Source organism: Leptonychotes weddellii, chromosome 8, assembly GCF_054177405.1.
Source record: "Leptonychotes weddellii isolate Sample4059 chromosome 8, ASM5417740v2, whole genome shotgun sequence".
Taxonomy (NCBI): Eukaryota; Metazoa; Chordata; class Mammalia; order Carnivora; family Phocidae; genus Leptonychotes; species Leptonychotes weddellii.
The window spans coordinates 569,346-577,576 of record NC_138376.1 but is presented as its reverse complement, the minus strand read 5'-3'; the positions used below and the strand labels follow the sequence as shown (position 1 = coordinate 577,576).

The 8,231-nt window shown below is 46.3% G+C and overlaps 1 non-coding gene across 1 annotated transcript; it reads right to left on the bottom strand.

Moving 5' to 3' along the window:
• Positions 1 to 6,060: 6,060 nt before the first annotated feature.
• TRNAT-CGU (transfer RNA threonine (anticodon CGU)) lies at positions 6,061 to 6,134 on the bottom strand. The gene has a single exon. It is a non-coding gene; the product is annotated as a tRNA-Thr (tRNA).
• Between the last annotated feature and the right edge of the window lie 2,097 nt (positions 6,135 to 8,231).

Sequence of the window (8,231 nt, the reverse complement as noted above, 5' to 3'; positions counted from 1 at the left end):
ACCACACTCTTTTTTACTGTCACTTTATGGTAAATCTGAGGTCAAGTAGTGACAGTCCTCCAACTTTGTTCTTCAATTTTGCGTTGCTCGTTCTGAGTCATTTGTGTCTACATATAAACTTTAGAATCAGTGTGTCAATATTCATGAAATAACTTGCTGCAATTCTGATTGGGATTGCACTGAATCTATAGATCAAGTTGGGATGAACTGACATCTTGATAATATTGAGGCCCGTTATCCATATATATGGAATATCTATTTAGATCTTTTCTTTATCAGAGTTTTGTAGTTTACCTCATATATCCCATACATATTTTGTTAGATTTATACATAAGGTTTCTCTTTTTTTTAGTAGTAATATAAATGATATTGTGTTTTTAATTTCAAATTCCCTTGTTCATTGCTGGTCTATAAGACACAGTTGATTTTTACATATTAACTTTGTATCCTTTATCCTTTCCATAGTTTGCTTATTAGTTTCATGAGTTTTTCTTTTTGATGCTTTGGGATTTTCTATGTAGACAATCGTATCAACTGTGCACAAAGACAGTTTTATTTCCTCCCCCATCTCTATATTTTTATTTCCTTTACTATCTCCTTGCAGTAGCTAGGATTTCCAGCACAATGTTGAATAGGAGTGCTCATAGTGGTATCTTGTTCCTGTTACAAGCAGGAAAGCATCCTAGATCTTAGTTTCTTGTCAACAAGTATGACGTTAGTAGTAGGTTTCTTGTAGATGATCTTTATCAAGCTGAGGAAGTTCCCCTCTATTCCTAGTTTGCTAAGAGATTTTATTATGAATGAGTATTGGGTTTTGTCAATGCTTTTTCCGCATCTATTAAGATGATCATGTGATTCTTCTTTAGCCTGTTGGTGTGATGGATTGCCTTAATTGATTTTTCCAGATTGAACCAGGCTTGTACACTGAGAATAAATCTCGATTGGGTGTAGAAGTCTTTTTACATTGCTGGATTCAATTGGCTAATATTTTGTTGACAATTTTTACATATACGTTCATGAAAGATATTGGGTTTTTCAATTTTTTTATTTTTAAAAGATTTTATTTACTTGACAGAGAGAGAGCGCAAGCACAAGCAGGGAGAGTGGCAGGAAGGGGGAGAGGGAGAAGCAGGCTCCCCGCTGAGCAGATAGCTGGACATGGGGCTCGATCCAGGATCCTGAGATCATGACCTGAGCTGAAGGCAAACACTTAACCAACTGAGCCACCCAGTCGCTCCCCTTCCTATCTCTATACAGATCCATGTTTCTGACCTATATTATTTCCTTCTCTCTAAAGAACTTCTTTTAACCGTTCTTGCAAGACAGTTCTATAGGCTACAAGTTAACTCAAAAAAAATTTTTTTTGAGGAAGCCCTTATTGCACCTTAACTTTTGAAGGATAATTTCACTGGACACAAAATTATGGTAATTCTTTTCTTTTAACACTTTAAATATTTCACTCCACTCATACTGGGTGTTCTCTGAGCTTCCTGGAAATGTGGTTTGGTATCTATCATTAGTTTGGGAAATTCTCAGTCATTATTGAGAAAGAAATTCAAATATTTCTTCTGTTCCCTTTTCTCTTTCTTCTCCTTCTTATTTCCCATTAAGCATATGTTATACCTTTTGTGATTTCTTTTTTTATTTTATTTTTTAAAGATTTTTATTTATTTATTTATTTGAGAGAGAGAGAATGAGAGAGAGCACATGAGAGGGGGGAGGGTCAGAGGGAGAAGCAGACTCCCTGCCGAGCAGGGAGCCCGATGTGGGACTCGATGTGGGACTCGATGTGGGACTCGATCCAGGGACTCCAGGATCATGACCTGAGCCGAAGGCAGTTGCTTAACCAACTGAGCCACCCAGGCGCCCCTATACCTTTTGTGATTTCCCCATAGTTCTTGGGTATCCTGTTCTGCCTTTTTCATTCATTTTTTTTCTCTTTGAATTTCAGTTTTGGAAGTTTCTATTAACATTTTCTCAAGCTTGTTGATTATTTTCTCATTTGTAAACAGAATTATAATAGTGCAACAATAAAGGTCAGTCAGCCACCAATTTTCTTAATACCCCTCCTGTTCTATGTCAAAACCTTGAATTTTCAAAAGGTCTCATGATCAGGATCTGGTACACAATGTGAATGCCCTCCTCAGATCTAAAGCTCTTGGGTTGAACGTTTCCATAGGAAAACTTTGTTCAATTGATCGAATATGAAGGATCAGTAAAAAAAAAAAAAAAACTTCCAAAGCAAGTTTCTTAGCTCCTTACAGTATACCCTCAGAGGGGGCTTCAGGAGTATGTGACTTACTGGGGGAGTGGTCCTCAGAATGGGGAAGGCGGAATAGCAAAGCAAAGATGTAGGCTTGGATAAAGTCTAGCCTTAGCCTGACCCATGGGACAGGGAGGGGAGTCTTGAGTATACATAACAAAGCAGAGTGGTCACTGAGTTAAGGGGTTTGGACTTCCCTGCCTGTCCCTCCCATCCCTCAGTTATTGGCTGTAGCTGGTAATGGAGTTGATCATCTATTCTATTAGATGTCTCCAAATAGTCAAGGTTAAGTCAATGGAGATGGTCACAGGGTGTGGAGTCCTGTAAAAAACCAAAACCTGGAAAGAGGGAAGAAACAGGGTGGGGGGGGGGATAGATCAAGATCATGTATTACCATAAAACAACTAGGTAAGTGGGAGATACTCTGGGTTTGAAACTTTAAAGTGAAGTATGAATGCCCCATATGTTATCTATCAATTTAGGAAAAATTATATATTTATTTGCTAGTATAAATCACTAATTTTATTTTATTTTTTTTAAGCAATATTTTTTATTTATTTATTTATTTATTTGAGAGAAAGAGAATGAGAGACAGAGAGCATGAGAGGGAGGAGGGTCAGAGGGAGAAGCAGACTCCCCGCCGAGCAGGGAGCCCGATGTGGGACTCGATGCGGGACTCGATGTGGGACTCGATGCGGGACTCGATGCGGGACTCGATGCGGGACTCGATCCCGGGACTCCAGGATCATGACCTGAGCCGAAGGCAGTCGCTGAACCAACTGAGCCACCCAGGCGTCCCACTAATTTTGTTTTAATGCTTGGTATTAGTTTCCTAGGGCTGCCATAACAAAGTAGTACAAATAGGATGGCTTAAAACAACAGAAAATTATTCTCTCATAGTTCTGGAGGCCAGAGTTTAAAATCACGCTGTGGGCAGGGCCATGCTCCCTCTCAAGGTTCTAAGGAAAAACACTTCCATGGCTCTTCTAGCTTCTGGTGGTTCTGGCAATCCTTGGTGCTCCTTTGTGGTCAAATAATAGCAATCTCTGCCTCTGTCTTCATGCGGGCTTCTTCCCTGTATATCTGGGTCTCTGTGTCCAAATCTCTTTTCCTTCCTCTTCTAAAGACACCAGTCCCTGGATTATGGCCCATTCTAATCTGGTGTGACCTCATCATGACTTGATTACATCTTCAAAAGTCTTATTTCCGAATAAGGTCATATTCACAGGTACAAGAAGTTAGGACTTCAACATATATTTTGGGGGAACATAATTCAACCCACAACGTGCGTGGAACCTTGGTCTATAAATTTAGGATAATACCTCAGAGTGCTATTGCAAGGGTTAAACACTTGACACTCAACAATTCAATAAATAATAATAATAATAATAAACATAATATGATGAATCTTACTGATTGCTTATTTATGTGCCAGATACCCTTCTAAAATATTCTATGTGTCTTTACTCACCAAGTCCTCCCATAAACTCTGTTATGTACACCTATTGCTATTTCCATCTCTCATTTGAGGAGAGTGATGCCCGTTGAGGTGAAGTAATTTGCCAAAAGTCCCTTAGCTATCAGGTGGAGCAGCTGAGGTTTGAACACAGACAGTGTGGCCTAGTTCAATAAAGTCCTAATCAAAATGAACAGAGGTGAGGTCCAGACTTAGCTGCGGAACAGTTTGCTGATTGTTTATTCTTGCTATGTATGGTACTTAGAGTAATACAGTAGCCACTTTGTGACTATGTCTTATTAAAAACTTAAAAAACAATTTTGAAACATTTGCCCATGATATTCTCCAAGAGACAGGATAACATTCTCTGATTACACTGCCCCCATCCTATATATTCCCTATTTTCTTTTCTTGCTTATCTTTCTCCATGGACTTCATCAGTATCTCATATACTTATGATTTTACATATTCATTCTTTATTTTCTGTGTCACCCCCACTGGAATGTACCATCCATGACAGCAGTGATTTTTGTTAGCTGGGTTCACTGCTGTATTTCCTGCTCTTAGAAATATGCCTGGGTGCTTACCAGAGCTGGGGATGGGGGATGGGGCAAAATGGGTGAAGGTGGACAAAAGGTACAAACTTCCAGTTATGAGATAAATATGTCCTGGGGATGTAAGGTACAGCATGGTGACTACAGTTAACAATACTGTATTATATATTTGAGAGTTGCTAAGAGGGTAAATCTTAAAAGTTCTCATCACAAGGGGAAAAAACCTTGCAACTAGACAGAAAGAAAGGGCGGGAGAAGGAGAAGAAAGAAAGAGAGAAAGAGAGAAAAAGAAAGAAAGGAAGGAAGGAAGGAAGGAAGGAAGGAAGGAAGGAAGGAAGAAAGAAAGAAAGAAAGAAAGAAAGAAAGAAAGAAAGAAAGAAAGAAAGAAAGAAAGAAACCTGCCATATAAAAGATCAGCAGTGAATGTTACTGGGTTAGTGGATGAAAGGATGGGAGACAAGAAGGCACTGAAGTGCCATAAATCTCCAGGGCTGAAACACACCACCCTAGGTAACTGGCAGAATTTTCCAACCTAAAACAGTGTGGAGGTTCCTCAAGACTTTAAAACTAGAGCTACCCTATGACCCAGCGATTGCACTACTAGGTATTTACCCCAAAGACATAAATGTAGTGAAAAGAAAGGGCACCTGCCCCCCAATGTTCATAGCGGCAATGTCTGCGATAGCCAAACTGTGGAAAGAGCCGAGATGCCCTTCACCAGATGAATGGATAAAGAAGATGTGGTCCATATATATAATGGAATATTACTCAGCCATCAGAAAGGATGAATACCCAACTTTTACATCAACATGGATGGGACTGGGGGGGATTATGCTAAGTGAAATAAGTCAAGCAGAGAAAATAAATTATCATATGGTTTCACTCATGTGGAACATAAGGAATAGCACAGAGGACCATGGGGGAAGGGAGGAAAAACCGAATGGGAAGAAATCAGAGAGGGAAACACACCATGGGAGACTCTGACTCTGGGAACCAAACTGAGCGTTGCAGAAGGGAGAGGGTGGAGGATGGGGTACCTGGGTGATGGGCATTAAGGAGGGCACGGGATGTGATGAGCACTGGGTGTTATACACAACTAATGAATCGTTGATCATCAAAAACTAATGATGTACTATATGTTGGCTAACTCAACATAATGAAAAAAAATTAAATTATATTAAATAAAAAAAAAAAGAATTCTCCAACCTGCTCTTTTCCCACAGCAACTTTGTCCTTGCCCTGGGAATGTGCCCAGGGCATACTAGCTTGCAGTTGATCATTATTCCTAAAGTTTCCTTAGGAGGATTAACAAGGATCATAATTATTCCTCCTTCTCAAAATGGCAAGCATGCCCCTGCAAACATCCTCTTTTTTCTTTGTAGTGAATAGTGGCATCATCGTTCATTCATTTCTCTTATGTTATGAAATCATTATAGAGCTGGAGATAGTTGGAATCTAGAGAGATTACACACACCTACATGTCTGGGTGCTTTAAACTGTAACACGCCGTAGGTGCTCAGAAACCGGGTAAAACGCATACGAAACGTGATGGAGGTTCAGGTCACACGCATTATTCTTTGGCAGTGGTTTGCATTTGAATTGTCATCTCCTTACTCTTCGGGAGTAAGGAATTCGAGCAAGCTGCAGCCGAACAGCTTGTCATATATGTGACTGGGTGTCGGCGCTGTAAGTTCGGTGAGAATTGTCGGGGATCAGTAGGACTGACGCAAGTTAACTCGCCTACATAAAAAGATTCTCAGGAAGGGTTAGCTCCCCGAGAAAAGGCCAGGCCCTACTGGGAGTCGAACCCAGGATCTCCTGTTTACGAGACAGGCGCTTTAACCAGCTAAGCCATAGAGCCACCTGCGAGCCCAGGCGCAGCGGAATCGACCTCATTTTCCTTGGACTGGGTGAAAAATGCCCTTCCACCGTCGGGGGTTTTCGGCCGTCTTCAGAAACCTTGCCGGCTGCAGAGAGATGCGTCGTTCCGCAGGACGCGCCGGAGGCTGGAAGACACCGAAGGTAGAGTCTTAGGCGCGGGCAGCGGCAGACCAGGATTTTTCTATTATCCCGAGAAAAAGCGTTAGAGAAAGTCGAGGCTATGCGGCATGCGGTGAAGACCGCTGGAAGGAAAAGCTATTTATAGTTGTAAAGGGACGTCAAGGCTCGGCGTAACGCAGCTGGTCTGCGCAACATCGTAAGCGGAAGAGGCGCTGAGAGCTCCGCGTTTGCGCGCACGAACCGCGCCTGTCCCGGCGCGCGGAGGAGGGGCGTCGGGGGAGCCCCCAGCGGCAGGCGTCCGTCCGGTCCTCCGCGGGACCAGCTTCCCTGGGGGAGCCTCTCAGGCAGGCGCGGGGGGTGGGGGGGTGGGACGTGGGAACCTTGGAAACATCCAACGATGCGAAAGAGCCATCCGTTGATTCTCTCCCGCATCTCGTCCACTTCTGTTCCTCTCGGGCTGTTTCAGACTCGGACGGTTCCGAAAATGAGCTCGCGAAGAATGGAAGGCCTTCTCCGCTCCAACCCCGGCGGCGCACCCCCGGTGACCCCCACCCCCCGGTGACCCGCACCCCCTCCCGAGGTCGCACCCCCCCAGTGACCCCCACCCCCCAGTGACCCGCACCCCCTCCCCGAGGTCGCACCCCCCCAGTGACCCCCACTCCCCAGTGACCCGCACCCCCTCCCGAGGTCGCACCCCCCCAGTGACCCCCACCCCCCAGTGACCCGCACCCCCTCCCCGAGGTCGCACCCCCCCGGTGACCCCCACCCCCCGGTGACCCGCACCCCCTCCCCGAGGTCGCACCCCCGCGGTGACCCGCACCCCCTCCCGGAGGTCTCACCGCTGGCGCGGCGAGTGGGGCGCAGGGGCTGGAAGCGGGTCGTGCCGCGCGCCGGCGGGAGGCACGGCGGCCTGCGGGCGGTGGGAGGGGCCTGGACTCGGGCGCCGGGACGCGCGGGGCGGCGAGGGGAGGCGGGGAGGCGGGAGCAGCGCGGGATCCCGGGACTCGCCCAGCTCGCGCCGGGAGCGCGCGGCCGCGTGGCACCCCCGGCCCTCGCCGCCTCCACACCTGCGTGCTCCGCCGCCCCGCCGGCAGGGGCAGTCGGGCTGCAGGACAGCTGCGTCTTCGTCTGTGCGGGGCGCTCGGCTCCGGACGAGCGTCGGGGGGGACCAGCACCTGGTGTCCACTCGGTGGGGTCAAGAGGAGGTCCCAGCACCCGAGTCTGACTCTCGTGGTTCCTGCTGGAAGACCATGCGGTTCCCGACGCCCGTGTGAAAGGCCGTAGGGGATGCACACAAATTCCACCCGCGTTTGACCTCCTTTGTGTCTCTGCAACGTTGGAATAGCTCTGAAAGAATTTGCTTTTTTTTCTTTTCTTTTCTTTTTTTTTTTGTTTTTTGAAGTCAAGCGCCTAAGCGGCCCAAAGCGCTGCGTGAGGGCTCTAGTCTCCAGTCTCAGGCAGATTCGCATCCCACCCGCCAGTCACTTTGTGCGAAAGCCACCGAGCGGTCTGGGAACAGCCCTTCCGGTCGCCCTCCGTGGTCCTTTGCCTCCTCGGGAGTTGATGGTTTGGCGGAAGCAAAGGCAAAGATGTCTTTATCACACTAAGTTAAGGATAATTGAGACCCAGTTAAAAAAACAAACTCGAATCCAAGCTCTTCCCGTATTTCCCCTTTGTTTTCATATCTTTGGTCGTGATTTGGAGTCCCAAAGTTTAGAATTTTATTTTTGTAGAGCGATTTTATTTATTTAGTTTTTAGAAAGAGAGAATGCACATGCGTGAGTGCGACCTCGGGGACGGGGTGCGACCTCCGGGAGGGGGTGCGGGTCACCGCGGGGGGTGGGGGTCACTGGGGGGTGCGACCTCGGGGAGGGGTGCGGGTCACCCTGAGCAGGAGGAGGGGCAGAGGGAGAAGGAATCTCAAGCCGACTGCGCACTGAGTGGGGAGCCCCATGTG